This window comes from Tubulanus polymorphus, chromosome 11 (assembly GCF_964204645.1).
Source record: "Tubulanus polymorphus chromosome 11, tnTubPoly1.2, whole genome shotgun sequence".
In the NCBI taxonomy this organism is placed as follows: Eukaryota; Metazoa; Nemertea; class Palaeonemertea; order Tubulaniformes; family Tubulanidae; genus Tubulanus; species Tubulanus polymorphus.
In genome coordinates, this window is record NC_134035.1 from 169,524 (window position 1) to 187,644 (window position 18,121).

The window sequence follows — 18,121 nt, forward strand, 5'->3', positions numbered from 1 at the left end:
CACAAGAGATTCTGCCTCCTGATAATTCAACAATGATGATGATGAAATATGAAAACTCTTTCTCCGCGATGTCTTATTCAAGGTAAAGATTGTTTCAATTAGGGATCATATTTTGCAACCTTCATACACACGGATATGCCATTGATTTAGTGCAGTAGTTTTAACAGGGGGGTCATAGGCATTAGAAAATACTAGTTAATATCAAAAACACTCCCAGTAATCAAGAAAAGAGCTGGAAAAAACTGGGATCAGATTATTGAATTGCACCAGAATTCATATTCAAACTAGAGAAACTTATTCCGATCGTTAAACAAATCAACACATTGTGAAGAGTTGTTTGGGAGTTTAGTTTTGTATTGTAGAGCAGTAAATAGTTGATGTGAAGAGGAACTGTAGAGGTACCACAGATTGTATTGACAAGCTGACACAATCCGCGATTCTTTTATCGTTTTAAATCAAACGCAGTAAGTAAATCTCAATGAGGAGTTTCAGCAAATAAATACTACAAATAATACTGAACTTTTCACATTAGCGAGAAGCAATGATTAGTTCACTCTCAGTGAATTGCCTCACATTATCGCTGATGCCCAGCAAGTAACAAAATGAACTTCAAATCTTCCAACTCCAATTTATGCCATGAAGCCACAAGATCAATCAAAGTCCGTGCCATTCTTTTAATGTCACTTAACGGCAACATTTTCAGAAAGCAAATTCACTTAACCTAACTCAAATACTATTCTTTATAACGTTGCTAAATGTGTTATTACGTCATGTTATTATTCATAGGGCCCCACAGTGGTAATATAAACGAGTTAAACAGTATAGTGAAATAAACTTACTTCATCAATTGTTTCCATCATACTCAAACATAATCCACTATAAAGAAGGCAATTACGCGATAAACCTTTAAGCGCTGGACGTATTGTGAATTATCATGAGAAACAATGCATTACATGAAAACAACATATATTTTACAACAAGTGCCTCGGATGTGAAACTGTACAGACTGAGGAGTTATAGACAGACGCCTTCGCACTAAACTCCCGTTAAACTACCAGAGATCAATAACATTCGTTCACTTTCTTCTAAAACTTTACAAAAAAATATATAACACCCGCTTCGACTGAAACTTGTATCGCGAGAAAATTTACTGCCAGGAAAACCTATTTTTAAGTAGTAAATAGAAAGATCTCTCTCTATCTTCGAGGTTTATCAGATTACATTTTAGTCTCAGGTTTCATCGAATAGAAATATTCACGTAACAGAAATGTAAACGACATTTCAGATCTGAAGTCAAAAAGTAAAAAAACAACTGAGTCATGAAAATAAATGCGGTAAAAATTAAAGAATAATTCCGCAACCAAATGTTCAGAATTACGCCGAATAGAAACAGGAAATACGTACGTCCGATAGAAACAGCGCTCGTTCAGCTGAGAATAGTTTAGTGAGAATAATATTTATAGAGATGTGAAGAATTCTGCAGCAGGTTACAGCACCCTACCTCATCATTCTCAACCATTATATCCGCATCGCGATTCATCGTAACAACTCCCGATTCCCCGTTAGATTCGTCGGATTCTTCCCGCTGTTTGACGAGAATCTCCTCGACGACTAGAGGAATGAAACCGCTTCCATCAACGGAATCATTACCGGGATTCTCCGTATCTTCGACATCAGTGACAACATCAGTGATTACTTCTATCTCCATGATGTTTATATCGGTAGTAGCTGACTGTCGTCTCTAGCTGTCGTCTCAGATGTTGTCTCTATTAGCGAGTGAGCGTTTATCGGTGGATGATTTGATCGGATCAGGGAATTCTTTAGTGTAACGCGACGTCAAACTTCAAATGAGCGAACACGAACAGGATTATTATAATACGTTGTTGCGGTTGATTAGTCTATATATCCTGGTCGACTGTCAACAACAACTGTTTCCACAGAACCAATGATTTTCACAATATTCATCGCAACTTTCACCGACCTATTTAACTCCGCAGCCTTTCTAAATAACGTTTGTCTCGCTTATGAAATTAATTTTCATATCGATGTAATTATTATAAGTTTGGTCGCTTTCCTATGAATGGTAGTTTTTCTACACTGATATATACAATGTATTGTCTATAAATGATGAATTTGTAAAGTTTATAAAATAATTAATAAATCAATGTATAAATCAACTGTGAACGAGCTGACTGTTGTAAATTCAATATGTTCATGAGAGCAGCAGCCGTAGTTTTACACGGCTGTCATCGTATGCGCTTACAGTCGAACCCAGCTCAACTCTGATCTAACGCAGTCATCCGCTTTATACATAATCTGCATTAACATATGTGGATTGTCAATAATTAGTGGATTAGATTAAAACGAGGATTAAAGTGATCTGAATTAAGCGGCGGGGTCGACTGTATTCTGTAATGTAATAACACTTCAGGAATGCCATATCAATCGTACATGTGAGATTTAGAAACGTACGAAAATAGAGAAAATATCGAGACTTGAATAATACAATACGCAACACTCAACAGAGCAACACTTCTTACGAGGAAACTAAACTCGTACAGCCGGCCACACAACTGGTGAATTCTTCATTTGTCAACAATTTTTGTAGCAAGCGTGTATCATTGATGCATTTGACAAAGTGGCGCCCCCTGAAGTGAAGTGGCAGCAACACCTAGTGGCGCCACACTGTGGCCTGTTACAAATATTGTCTAGTATGCCGTGCCACCAGAGGGCGATTGTCAGCGATTTAAAGAAAAGTTGCCGGTGATAGAAAATTTCACCTAGTGTTTGGGGTGGGGGACTAACCTCATACTGTTGATCATCAGGTGATATTTGTTCCTCAGTAGTTGATGTATGTTTCACTATTTCTACCACTCGATCTCCATTTTCAATGAACTCTTCGGTACGCGTTTCGGTCACCGTGGTGACCGTATCCCCCGGAATTCTCATGTCTTCTGCGTCCGGTGATTCCGGTTCGAATTTAATGATATCCTTCTCGGTATCGGCCTCTAATCCGCCCGATTGTTGGTAGTCGCGGTGATAATCGAGATGAGTTGGTTTACTCGCCGGTGATCGGGCGTCTTCGATTTGTTCGTCTTCCGGGACGTAAACCAGAACGTCTCGTTCCTCGTCGTCGTCGTGGCGATGATGTCGATTGTCGTCGATTTCGTCTTCAGGAACGTAGACTAGAACGTTCTCTTTCGTTTCCTCCTCGTTTTCTTCCTCTTCCGGGTGATAAACTAACACCTCGCGTTGCGAGTCGAGCGGTTCTGGTTCCGGCTGATAAACGATGACGTTCGGTTCCCGTTTCGAACCGTCCTCCGGAACGTAGACTAAAACGTCCGGTTCGTTGTGTTGTCGACGGTGATAGACGACGTCCGAGTCGTGAGGTACGTTCGTCTGTTCCTCCTCCTCGTCCTCCTCGTCGTCTTCCTGTTCGTCTTCGGGAACGTAAACTAAAACCTCCGGTTCTTTATACGTACGCGGAACTTCTTTTACTTCGAAGCGATCTTGCGGTGATTCGGGAGTGAGGATATCGTCGCCGTGGTGATACTGATCGGTCGTCGAGGTGGTCGTCGTGGAGCCAGTGAAATCAGCGAGTAGGTCCGTGGAGAAGTTAGCGCCGCCGCCGCTGCTGCTGTTGTTTATATCTGAAGTGAAGAAAGGGTCGTCAGCGAACGGATCGTTGCTACCAGTGGTCAGTGTTGTATGATGACTAGTTGTATTGTGTCCATTCTGGAATATAAAATATCGGAGAATGCCTCGTTAAACGTCGGTCAACAGTAATTATATTAATTGATCGTTATATATTTATCATTCATGTCATCGACTGGTGTTAATTAACTCTGTCTCTATTCAATATTTATTGGATAATTCTGCAGCAGTGATGACGAGCGGGGAGGGGGGCCAGTGGGGGGAGGGGGGTACCGGATACTCGGTCAAATGAACTCTAGATAAATAATTATTTTCTACAATCATATAAGAAAAACCCACAATCAATGAAAAACAATAAAACTTATTTCAACATTTAACACACTTAAACTTTTCAAATACTGATTTACGACCAAAAACAGTTATAACAATATAAGAGGGTAACAGCGACAAGGTTTGTGACAGATTTTAAGTGAATTCCTTCCATGAGTCATTTAATTCACCTGTGATTAAATCTAGCAGATCAAGTTTAACACGTTTATGTGAATTCAGTCTTGGTTCAGTATACATTTCTTTCACTAAATATATTCAGAGCAGGAAACCGGACAAAATTGGCAATTTGTTGATATCAAAATTGTTTCACCGTCTAGAACATTTGCATCATAGCGTGCGTCCACCTAATCTATCACCAGCTGATCACAGGTTTAACTGATACATCTAGCACATGTATGATATTATTTGGTTATAGATGATTTTGATCAGTAAGTTTGATTTTATTCTAGAATCAGAATCGAAAAAGACTTGAAACGTTTGAATTTCTTTGTCTATCTTTAAGTAAGTTTCTCAAATAATCACTGCTATAATGAGAGTCATTCAATTATTACAAATAGTCAATTATCATGAATTACAACTAATTTACTGTTCCTAAAAAACTAAGCGTTTGTAAATTCTAGTGTAAATATATCGTATAAACTACTGAATTTTACCTTTAGTAAACGTCACACAGAAATATTAGTGATAAACAGCAACGTACGAGTTATATAACAAAATCTCTTACCAAAATATTCACACAATTCACTTGTAACGAACGAAATGTTTAAAACAAATACTGTGAAAACCGATATAAACAATGTTTAAACTGACTGTGACAAATATCTGTACGAGTTAATACACATATAGACTAACGGACGGACAGCGGCTATTGTCATTAATCTCCTATTCAACTTTCTGCTAGGTGGCAAATAACAATAACCTAAAATCCTAGTTTTCGTTTACACATGTTTTTGGTCATTCCATGACTCAATTGTAATACCCCTCCCATAGCCAGTTTTAAAGTTAGATTTTCTAATACTTCTAAGACCAAAAGGTATTAAGCAGTTAATTAAGCAGTTTTCACGGAATTTGTTTATAAGAAAGTTATAATCGAATAAAAGAATAAAAAGTAGTTCATCTCCACAAACATTGCAGGCAGGGCATAATCTATCAGTTCTGGATAAATGAAGGGATCTGAAGGTTTTACAAGTAAAAGATCAGACCCGATCCTGAATTGTCATCGAGCTGATTAATGTAGTTCTCATTGTTTAATGATTAACAGCAGCCACCGACGCCATCTATAGTTGAAATGAAATACTACACACAGCTCTTGTTTATCTCGCTTCACGTCGTTCGGAGAATAGTTTCCTAAGACTAACCCGATTTGATTATTCATTTAAGCTCACAACAGGACCGCGGTCTTTGATCAAATGTTGTCCGCGCGCTGTTAGCAGCCAGCAGGACTCAAACCCGCTTAGTCACTCAGCGCTGATAGTTCGTGCAACAGCATCGCGCCTTATTCCACTGAGCTACGGCTGAATCATCAAATTAGAGAAAAACACTTTCCTGGGAATGATAAATAAAGGGTGGAAAATATCACAGTGAAACTAAACTCACCTGTACTTTAGTGTCGATGGTGAAATCTAATAATTCACCGTTGTTTGAAGTCATGATGTCGTCGTTTGAAAACGGATCGAAATCGTTGTGATTGTTTTTCGCGATGTTTTTTACGGGTGATGAAGGAGATGTGCTCTGAGGACTGTTGTCAAATTCCATTAAAGTGTCGAACTGTGACTCCATAACGCGTTGAAATTCACGTTAAAAATGGATGGAAATCTGTTGAGAAAAAAAGTTATTACAAATATTAAATATTTACTTAACAAATTGAAAAATGTGGTTTCCATAAAATTTCCATCATTGAATTTTTCCTCTTCAAATCGCGGAGTTTTCCGATATTCAATATCAGAACGTCCTGTGCAGTTAGCTCAGGCGGTTGCGTGGAGGACTGGTAACCGAGAGGTCCCCGGTTCGAAACCACCTGCGGCGTCGTCTCTCGACACATACATGGACAAAGCTCTGCTAACTTAGTCAGGTTGTGAGTCATAACAAACTATAAAAAGACGCTGGCCGTCTCTAAGAACCACTAGGGTTACACTGTTACTTGCAGTTGGGACAAAAAACTCTTCTAAACTAAACTAAGAAGTTTTTGGCTGCATATTTTCAATTGTTACAACGAATTATTTTTCATGGTTTTAAAATCTTTGATCATGAATTATTTCTTTGAAATTCAGGAATGAAGCCTAAATTCATAGTTTATCCATCAGATTGCGATCTGTTAGAGAGTTCACCCCGATACGTAGACAACCATACAACGATGCTGCTATTGATGGTAGCGCCATCTGTATAATTTTCTAGTAACTAAACTCTCGTCTGCTCTTCCTCAGGCAATAAGTAATCATAAAGTGGTAATGAACCTAATTTCCTGTTGACTGATATTCTGAATCCGGAAATTCAAACGAAACTTAAGTACAGAATGACATTAAAACCAAACTCACGTAATAACAAAATTTAGATTTATGTCAATCGACTCTGATCACTAAAACAATACCACATTAATCCCAGATCTCTTCTAACTAGAAAACTAACTTTAAAAGTTTATTGACGCCTCAAAAAATAACATATATATATATATATATATATATATATATATATATATATATATATATATATAAACATTATTGTAACGGTTTTTATGGCCTCCAAAATACCACGATAAGATATAAACTTAATGGAATACAGATATTACAAATAACCACTATTCGAACTGGTTGAATTAAACATAGCTTTGGAGTCAGTTACTCAAAGTTTGATTATATATTTCTGAATTGGTCGCACAATTCTTGGCTAATAAAATTGAAATCAAAATGAATCATTTGTTCAAACGTCAGATGATATACAGCTGTTGAAATAATGAAGTTTTGTCACCTGGTTAACTTTACAAACTTATGAACAATGATGACCTCTAAGTACTAAACTTACCCGATATACAGAATCAAACCAAATATGAGTACTATATACAAATGTATTAATGTCCAGATTATTCACTGATATCGTTCTAATCACTCTAACAAATAAACACTCCAATACTATATATTCCTACTGTGTATATACATTTCAACATTTCACAACCCAATCAGGAAAAAACTTTCATGAGTTTGGAATTCACCAAAACCGCAATCATCCATATAAGGTTATATCCTGGTCACTGGTAGCGAGATAAAAGGAGAAAAAAAAACAATGCCTCCGCACCACAAGATATAAAGCAGCCTCAGTCATAGCTCAATACGATGTATTATTTTAATTAGGTTATAGCTTCACTAAAAACGAGACGATTTTTCCGGTAAAACGACCGTCAATAAATGATGGGAAAACGACAATCCTAAATAGAACGACGGTGCAGTTTAATTTAGGAGTGAAAATTGAAACAGATGGTGAATTATCTCTGCTTACATAACGCTATCTCTCTCTCTCTCTTGTTCCATTAGAGACAGGTTTTTTTAAACAAGCCATTATAGTAAATAGAAATGTGTGCCAGCTCTGCTAAAAAGATTAGATTTCTCGAGGAGAGATCTCGTTTTCTTCCTATACATTGTAAAAGCGTGAACACGAAGCATTGTGTTTGTGTCGTTTCTGTATCACACATTAAACTCAGACAGACTGACTGTAATTACTAGAACAGGTGGCAAATATATCTACTAATGTTTTATGTATCATCTATATGTATTTTTGTTCTGGGATATAAACTAGCACTAAGATATAGGCCTTAGACCGGTATTCATTCTTCTACCCTTTCTACATCCAACTGGTTGTATCACTCATCTTTGTTCTATAGCCAATCTTACAACGTCAGACCAGTCTAAACATTTAAGATCGCTTTTGGACTTTAAATCTGCAACTGGCCCATGAAGTTTTAGGAAACGCCTTATGTCTTGTAATCGACTCAGAGATTACTGTTTAACCCGGATGTTTGTGGAATATTTTCCGAATGAGATATCACTATCACGACAAATGGTCCTAAAAGATCCGACTGACTCAAGCCGAGTGAACTGTACATCGGGGTAAAGGCTATAATCCGGTAATATTTTTATTTTGTGTGTTTGTAGACGGGGCTGATAGACAGACGGACAGATGATGATGCAGCAGCCATTAGTCATATTCAAACAGAGAGCAGAAATAATCCGACATCCGACTGATCAAATCTTACTATTACTCAACTCAGAAACATTATCCCAGTATACAACAACAGCAGCAGCAGCACTCCCTAATCTCAATGTGGGATACCAGACCTCAAAATCAGATCAAATCCAGGCCAATCTTACAACAAATTCTCCAGGGGTAGTGCTGTCGTGATGAGGTCAGGTATCATCAAACAAAACATTTAATCCTATCTGGAGAATTTCAGGGCTTAGATTATTGGAAATAAGTTCAAGTTCATATATGGGTATAAGACTGACAGCTCAGTTTATAAGGGGGGGGGGTGGCTGTATTTTAGTATTTTTAGTCGATATGTAATCAATCAATCAGCACACACTGAACGGAGCATGGATCATGCAATACCAACAAGCAGGATACTCTGTATACATAAATAATTGATCAACTTGTCATTCAAAAACAGTTATCGCAAAATATGAACTTAATTATACACGACAATAGAGAGAAACAGGGAGAGGGAGAGGGAGAGGTGAGGGAGAGGTGAGGGAGGGAGAGGTGAGGGAGAGAGGGAGAGGTGAGGGAGAGGTGTGAGGGAGGGAGAGGTGAGGGAGGGAGAGAGAAATCTAAACCTAGAGACCTATTCAACCTAGATGACAATAAACTCACGTATATTCACAGCGGTATCAACTCTCAAACAAACATCGACTTTTGGCAAATTTTCGCAAAAAGGTTACCATGGAAACGGACAGAAAAGACGACCGTGGGTATCTGTGACAATAGTGAACGGCGACGTTGATGGCGGTGATGGCGGTGATGGCGGTACGATGAGAAATATCAATCTCTATAAACTGTGCTCTATATACAAAATCCTATCCATACCTCATCAAATTGTTTCCGGTTTTCATAAACTCATCAAATAAATAAATGTCTCTGATATTTCCAGGTTTCAGGCAGATGATGACCCTAGGACTACCCTATAATCCACTATATATCACCGGTAATGTATATATCGCATTGAATGTATGACCCGAGTAAATTGTATTCACTGATAAATAGGTAAATAAGATAATATAAAGAGATGGTCTATATTACATGTCACTAATAGGGTCTATATACCTCGCTTGTTATAGATAGATAAGTAAAAAGGGAAAGTTTTATGACAACATTATTAATAGAAATGACTATTATTAAAGTTAATTAAAACATTCCTCCAAAAAGGGTAATTTTCATACCTGTATTCTATCAGTCCATTTCATCCATAAACATCAATATTTGGAATGTTTACCTTTTATTTTCGAGTTTTATTTGGATCTGTTATTGGCTGTCAGTTCCTAGTGGAGGAACAGGGATAAAATGGATAGGAGGAAATTCCTTTCACTCCATCGATCAAACCTCAATACAACTGTAAACAACTGTGACGTGTGAAGTTCGAACCCACTGGGGTAAACAAATCAAACCCACTGGGGTAAACAGGTCAAATCCACTGAGGTAAACAGGTCAAATCCACTGGGGTAAACAGGTCAAATCCACTGAGGTAAACAGGTCAAATCCACTGAAGTAAACAGGTCAAATCCACTGAGGTAAACAGCTCAACCCCACTGAGGTAAACAGGTTAACCCACTAGGGTAAACAGCTCAACCCCTACAGTAGGTCTAGTAGTACACGGTGAAACCCACTTGGGAAGTGACCACAGCAAACCCACTACATGAATCTTGCCAGTATATTAGGATACACTGCATGAATTCCGCCAGTCAATTTTTGTCATTTTATCCTATATTTCAAACGTCCTTATCCAAATATGAAGGTTACTATAGCAACGCATTCAATGCTTTCTAATTGTGTCCCCGATGAACAAAAGTAGTTCACAAATTCAAGAGCATTTGAACTGAACGACAGGAAATACCGGTAATTATCAGAGGTATTTGAATACCGGTAATTATTTGAAATATAATTTTCTAGCAAATTGAATATCAAATTGAATTGTACCGAAACCACCTATCTCTATAAATGTATGGAATGTGTGATGATTTTGTAGTGGAGAAACTTCTTCTCGATCAGTGACATTTCTATTTACAATTAATGTGAACAGATGTGCCTCCAATTACAGAAACTTTCATCCATGAAATATTCAATAAATCATCATTATCCTCTCCATAAACTATCGACATAGTTGATAATAATAACATTTCTGCTGCTGTTAATGGCGATAAAATACGAACTTTGTAACAATTCCTGAGTGATAAACAGATAACAGTTTGTTATATAATCATCTACCGGTTCAAAAATATACCACACCATATTCCATATTTGGGGTTGTATTGTAATCAATGCTAAGCCGGCTCGTAGCGCGGGATTGAGACAAACCACCCAAAATCCGAAAAAAGGTTTTGAAAAAATGAATTTGCAGAAATGAATGCCAGGCTCGTCCTATATGTGCTCCCGATCTTATAGGCTGCAGGTACCTTAGAACTGGCATCGAACTCAAGCCTTGAATTGCGAACCGACTTCAGTGCTGTCATCACAAGGCACTGTTTTTACCTTCAAGTGCAATTTCAAAAAGATCCACCAAAAAAGTCGAACTGCCATTAGAATTAGTTACGCAACGAGCCTGATGCTGATACAGTCATACGGTCGCTGCAGTTGGGACGATCATTACGTCAATGAGACTTGCACTTATACAAATTGAGTCTTGCGATGACATCAGTTTAAATTGAATCAAGTTTAATGACTATTTTACTGAGATTGAAAATGTCTGTAGTTTTTCCTGATATATGAATAAAGTGATCTACTTTCACTGACTAATCTAGCTAGACATACACGGAGAGAATGTGGTGAATAATTCCTTCCAGAAACTGTAAATAAATCACCACTTCAACCTCAAAGGGCTAGACCGGTGTGGCATGTTCAAAATTTCCCAAATTCCATTAACTTTTAATTCAAGCTTCAAACAAACTATAGGCTTCTGATTGAGTTTCGCTATAGCTAGAGTCGTAGACTGGGTCTAGTGCTGCTGCTGGTGAATAACCATCATTTTGCACACCGGTAAAAATAATCGATATTCTAGATACAGGCAGCATCCATCTATTTCACACAATCTCAGAATGGAACTCCCAATTATCACATGGATGCGATGGAGCAGAAAAGCTGATGTTCAAAATGAAAAAAACGGAGAGCACAGATCGAGACCTACCTCAGTTAGATTAGTTATAGAAATCCAGCTATTGTGCTCACGAAATGAGGGCAACTGTCAAAATTGTCTTCACTTATAGACGACCGACTCAGACTCTCCGCGCAGCGAGGGATTACTCATCAATAGAGAGTAACACAATAGCAGTCAGCAGGTGCTGCTCTCTACATCCAGTCCACACAACTAGGGCTTCTCCATCAATAACATCATCGTCATCCATCCCGCGCCGCCTCTTTTCACGAGCGCGTAAAACCGTTCACTATCCCATTTATTTAAAGGAACTTTATAAAAGTGCACAATTTTTTAAAGAACAAATCTGGAAAGGGCACGATTAGCACTCAAAAAACCAAATTTTGGTTTCAAATTCCATCCTCTGGAAATGTGTTTCTCCAGAACTATTCAATTTGCCCTAAAAATCACTGACCCCGAAACAAACCCTTTACAACAAATTCTAGTACAAGAAAAAATTCTTTGAAGTGCTTACCTGAGTCCCATCATGGTGTCTTGTTTCAAAAAGTTGATAATCAAAATAGTTCATAGAATATAATTCGCTCACAGTCGAGATTGAATAAGGCCTACTGTAGAATCAATTCATAAACCTATAAAATAAATAAATCTCCAGAATAACCACAAAAGCTCAGGATCCGGTCCCACAGTAAAAAAAGTGAATAAAAAATTCCAGAGTTGAAAACTAGTAATAACTTGATTTTAACTCTAACTTCAACTTTGGAACTGGATCCTGAAATAAACCGAACGTTAATAAATGCTAGAAACTTTTAGAAGTAAATGATTTGACCAGTATTTGATCCAGACAAATATATTCAAACCTTTACTTCCATACAGTGAGAGAGAGAGAAGAATAGTGACTAATACACTTGATAAATTTGCTCTAAGGGTAAACATGCTGTCTAAGCACAGGTATAAGGCAAGAATATGCAAGGACAGTCACAAGTTCAATAAAACTGGTTTCTCGTTTATTTTAGGTGTTGGTGTAAAATGTGCAGATTGGAATAACTTGTATTTGGCACAGTTTTGTCAGCGTACACACAAGTCAAACTGTATTTACTAATTATACTATCACACAGCCACAAATAAATTTGAATTTAAACAGTGACATTTTTGACAGAAATTCCTATTAGAATCTCAAACAATGAATTCAAATAATCCACATGGATCATGAGGGTTGTAGGTGAAAATCCACTTCAAGTCGAATTTCACATGACATCTACCATTTATTCGTCTCTCAATTCGCTCATGTTGATTAAGAAAGAAAATGAAGATTTCACAATTCTTACAATTTACACTGAAGAGAAAACATTTCATTATAAGCATAGAGATCAAATTATATTCACTGACAGTAACAAGGACTTTTAATAATAATTGTAGCCTATTTAACTCACTAAACTTTATAAAAATTATCAAAGTTAATTACCCCACGTGATTGTGAAACTCCAACCAGCCCGGATTTGTTTCCACATTTAAAGTGTTCCACAATCCTAGCCCCCGGACTACCTAGTAGGTGGGACACAACACTCCTTTTTGAAAAACTATGATTAAAACAGGCGGATGGAGGACATTGTTTTTATGATGGATGTTTTTGGTGTAATCTTGGCGCCGGATGATGCACCAAAGAAAGAAGCTTCATATAATACTGTAAAAAACCAATTCATATTCCGCGGGGGTTATTCATGTGCTTTTTTTAGTTCACAAAAATTCCGCTACTGTTATTCACTTGAGGGGGCCCGGAATACGAGATGAATTCCACATGTACGTACCGCAGAGGCGCTTTTACGAAACTGAATCTTTGTAAATCGATTTAAGTTTCACGTTTACGGCTCGCGGTTTAGTGAATCGGATTTGGTAAATCAACTCGTTTATGGACGCAGTTTAGTAAACTGATTTATTAAATCAACTAACTTGCTCGGCGAGCAAGGGTAGTGGCGATTTAGTCAGTGAAATCCAACATGGCGTCCTCTTCGACCGCGGGCTAAAGACATCTATTGCAGACCATCATCTATCAATAATTCGGTCACCATTGACGCCCATTTTCTTTTGAATCGCGACCTTTAAATTGATAAATTGATTCGACTCATTTACGATAAACGATTCGATTTACTAAACCTTTTGTTTTCCGACATCGAATCGGATTTAGCTAAACCGAATCAGATTCAATTTCGTAAAAGCGCCTCAGAATGCATCATTCAGTACCGGTCATGGGACAGGTAACCAGTCTACTATTCGTATAGACTGGTGGCCGGTCTCTACTTATGGCGTTTTTATTTAAGCAACTCGAATCAACACGGATCGAATCGCCCATTTATTTAAGCAGCGCTTTTAGAGAGCGGTTGATCCCATCCTCCATTTTCGATGCATGTCAAACATGTCAGTATCGAGTTACTTTCGGGTAAAAATGGCGTCTCATCGAATAAGCGAAACTGAGAGTAATATCAAAATCGCGCTGGAATGATTGATTACAGTAAATCAGCTGATAATCTATGAATCGTAAATGTAATGAGCAAACAAACGGAAATTTAAAGACCGAAGAAAAGGCATTAATTGCTGTGAGTATCGAATTAATCCGCTGATATTACTCGGAATTCAAATAGTCACTACTGAATTGATACTTATTAATTTTGTAGGTAAGAAAAAGGGATCAGCTGTAGTCGTCCTGAGGGAACTTGGCTGAAGGGCGACATGGTTTCTTTGTCAACCATATGTAAAATATATTCACTCAATTGTTGTGTTTCTGATGATGTGAAAATGACTAAAGTCTGAATAAGGTTTACAATAGTTTGAACTCCTTGTCAGTTTTTTGATATCAGATATTTGGATCCAACGCGGCATCTCTACTTATATTCCTGATGATACAGACAGCAAGTTGGGATAGACCAGTAATTCAGATCAACTGGATATTTGCAATATGTTCCTCTCCTCATGGACCATACATGATTTTTGCTAGAAATTGAGTATAAAATCCATCACGACAAACTCTTTTTTACTGGCAATTCTATATTTATTGTCCACTTTCTAGTACAAAATCTTATTCAATATACAGACTGCCTGACAAGACGGTGACATATGTATTTTGTGACATTGCAAATTGTGTGACAACAGAATGATACTGATATCTCTAACTCAACTCGAATCACAAAGACCAAATCTTGACCAGAAGAAGGCCTAAATCCAATCTCAATTCGAATTGCATGCTTGTTCGTGTTAATAAATTCCAGGGCCCGGTTTCATAGACCGAGTATCAAAGTTATCCCTAGGGGTAAATCCTCAATCTGGGTGACAACCACCATAGTTATAATGAGAAACCATGGTAATAACAGACAAATTTCAAAATGTTCCCAGGGACTATTTTTCTTCCACATCTATGAAACCCAGCCCAGCTCTTTAAACCTCATCACTATCAGAATCTAGGAGTTTCACCACTTGTTATTTGGAATCTAATTTCATGATGATTAATGCTGGATTCGTTAATCTCTTTGATTCGTGATTGAGGTTACTTTCTGAAATTAAACCGATATAGATATACTAACAATTAAACCTGGATTGACTTTTCAATTTATGTTTCATCCGTTTTTCAAACTTACCATGATACAACAACAATTCATTCTGTGCATGTTGAGCTCATTCAATTTAATAAGTATATAACTTCTAATTCTTAAGAAAACCTGAGTTGTATCTCAGAAAATCAACATCAGAACACACACAATGCCCTACAATAGACAATCAACAGAATATTTGTAAATAAGTATTCATTTACTGTTCACAAGTTTTAATAAAAGACATTGAAGTGAAGTAAGTGAAGTTACCTGTCGTATAGGCTAATATTTTTACCACACTGAATTGACTGCTAATATCTAATGTCACATTCAGCATAATCAATCAGTCATCTTAAGTGAACAAACAAATTGCCGGTGTCGTGGCCTCTGCTGCATGGCTGGTTCAGTTCAGTAAGTCAGTCAGTAGAAATTGGTTTTTCCATCTCAAGTTCGTCTGTATTGTTGTCGATTGACGACCGTTCCTTTGAGCAGGGTAGATTTTGATGGTGCTGTAATGGAGACATACTGCCTTGCATGTCGATATCTTCGAGGCCACACGCAGTACAGGTTCTCGCAGAAGCGTTACCTGATAGTTTTGGTCGAGTTTCTTTCTTCCATTGATGTAAAAATCGACTTTTGAGAGGTCCATGGAACGTAAGTCGAGACACTATGTAGGCGGCCATGTTACATTGTTCATGTGATGAAATACTGAAATCTGATTGGATCCGTATATTCCGCGGAAGATGGCGGACGGGTTAAACCTGTCCTAATCTGACTGCGAATGCAGGTGGCGCAGAATTGGACAGGCGACCAGTCTAGATTACTCCGAACACTGTTGAAGGTAGAGACTGGCAACCAATCTACTTGCATGCCAGTGCTGTAACCAGAAAAAAATGCTCTGAAACTATTAAACTATTTAAGAAACAATTTTCTATGAAAGAATAAGGCTTAAGAGTAAATTTGAAGTCAAGTTCTCCCAATATTCGTTCGTTTGTTTGTTTATCCGCCCGGTGAGTTCTAACACTGCCCACACATATTTATCCAGTTCATCTGATCCTGATCATCAAACTCCAATAATTCCATCCTAATGATGACAAACATCCTAAAAGATATAAATGAAACTTAATAGATTTGGGGCCACCAATCAGTTATACAGAGTTAGAGTTAAGTCTAGTTACCGGTGTATCAGAGAAATGGCAATCTAAGGTAGCCTACTCCCCAAAATGAGTGTCAGGGGTCAAATATTTTTTGTCTCCGATTTTGATGTCAAATATTCATTTAATTTTTAAGGTAGAAATTGATGCTCTTACTAAAACCCTGTATTATAATTCCTGCAACATAATTACAGGCTGCTTCAAATAACCACATTGACAATTCTTATGAAATGCAGAAAACAGTGTTTACAGATAAACTGCTTTCTCATAATTGTTTTGGAAACTTATAAGAAATTCTACTCACACACTCACTAGCCCTTGTCTAGCAGTAATGGTAGTCCACCGAGTTCCACAAATCCACATACCGAGTTCCACACCTCCTGGAGTCCACCATTGACTGTTTTTTTTAGTATCAATCCACTTATAGTCCGGTTAGTTGACTAAATAGTCCAGTTAGTTCACATATAGTCTGGTTAGTTCACTAGTAGTCCAGTTAGTTCACTTATAGTCCGGTTAGTTGACTAGAAGTCCAGTTAGTTCACTAGTAGTCCGGAAGAAGTTCACTGAAGAAGTAAAACTGTGATGAATTTCAGTTGAAGTCAACATCCAGTATTCGTGATGAAGTTTACACGACAGCCCGAAGAAAACCTGAAATATAAAATTGAAATCACATTAACAGGAAGACTGACTGAGAGGTTGGGGAGGATGGGTGAAAAGAGAAGCAAACACAATAACTCAGGCTTAAGCAAAAATTTTCAGCAGTTTTCAGTCACACTGGATTAACAGATTCACGTTTTACACAAGAGCCCAGCCTGTGGCAGTAGGAGAAAGCTGTTGTAACTAACTGGTCGAGTCAGCTGGTCTTAACCTGCTGAACAAGATGTGGTGCTGGAGGAAGTTAAAGAACAGTTCATCAAGATTTGTGAAACTATCCCCTGCACCATGTGCAATGCAAGCGGCTAGGGTAGTGCGGCCCGTGTAGGCTAGAAAGAGTTTTTTTTACACTGAGTGAGGTCCCTGTTAGTCTAGTACCTAGCCGTCGTTCCCCAAACAACCCGGAACCCGTAGTAACAACGACTGACTGATTCAGACTAAATTTGAGTAGGTCCCGGCCTCACTGACTGACACTGACTACTGTAGTAGTGAAGTGTCTGCGAAGTCGCTGGAGGAGTGAGGTCCCCCTAAACTGTGTGTACCTGATGAGGACATGAAAATGAAATATCATGCATGAATTCTTATCTTTTTAACCAATATCAAAATTCGTACATTTAGAATCATCGCGGCTTTAAAGTCTTTATCAATTGAGGGAATAGTTCACTGTAAATAAAGAATTAGCGATTGAATTGAGCCCGCTCCACAGTAAAAATAGCGCGATCAATTCAATCTCGACCGTCTAGTGCTGCCGCTATGTATAACGATAGCGTGGAAAACGTGAACTAACATAATACTCGCTTGCCAGAGTCTTCGAACGGCAGGAGTGGACGAACTAATTACCGATTTGCGGGCCGGATTCCGAGGAAAATTCTCAAACTCTGAAAACTGCTCAGAAACGTTTGAACCAAACATTTGTTCTATAAAAGAATGAGCCTTAAAAAGTAAATTTGAATCGGGGTATTTCTAGTATGGTCTGGGAGAGAGCGACAGGTGTTTGTATGTTCCCTGTTTATTTGCGCGCAAATAGAATATATCGAAGAAGAAATACGGAAATATTGTCAATTCAGATAATAAATCATCATTCAAAATGTAAATGAATAATTTATTCTGTATGTAAGTACTATATTCATTGATAAGTAAGTGAATTTTAGCTAAAAAGAATTAAATATGATACCTAAAAGATAAGGAAATATCATACAAAATTCAGAACGTATTCATGGTATCATATTTAATCAGAATTAGACGACACACTGGTCCGTTTTGTACGTAATAAGGACATTTAAATTCCGGCGGTAAATATGCGCTACTATTTTAGTTCACAGAAATTCCGCTATCGTTATTCGTAGGGGCAGCGCTGTACGGTAACTATCTAACTCAGCCTCGCAATCTTACTGCGGCATGCG

At 37.8% G+C, this 18,121-nt stretch overlaps 2 long non-coding RNA genes across 2 annotated transcripts; one reads left to right on the forward strand and one right to left on the reverse strand.

Annotated features, from left to right (window-relative positions):
* The first annotated feature begins 13,084 nt into the window (after positions 1–13,084).
* Positions 13,085–13,928, forward strand: LOC141913255 (uncharacterized). The gene is made up of 2 exons (XR_012620261.1): positions 13,085–13,129; positions 13,648–13,928. It is a non-coding gene; the product is annotated as an uncharacterized LOC141913255 (long non-coding RNA).
* Positions 13,929–14,369: 441 nt separating this feature from the next.
* Positions 14,370–17,742, reverse strand: LOC141913072 (uncharacterized). Its single transcript, XR_012620216.1, has 6 exons — positions 17,331–17,742; positions 16,369–16,712; positions 15,497–16,012; positions 15,181–15,419; positions 14,959–15,084; positions 14,370–14,874 (listed from the first exon to the last, which is right to left on the reverse strand). It is a non-coding gene; the product is annotated as an uncharacterized LOC141913072 (long non-coding RNA).
* Between the last annotated feature and the right edge of the window lie 379 nt (positions 17,743–18,121).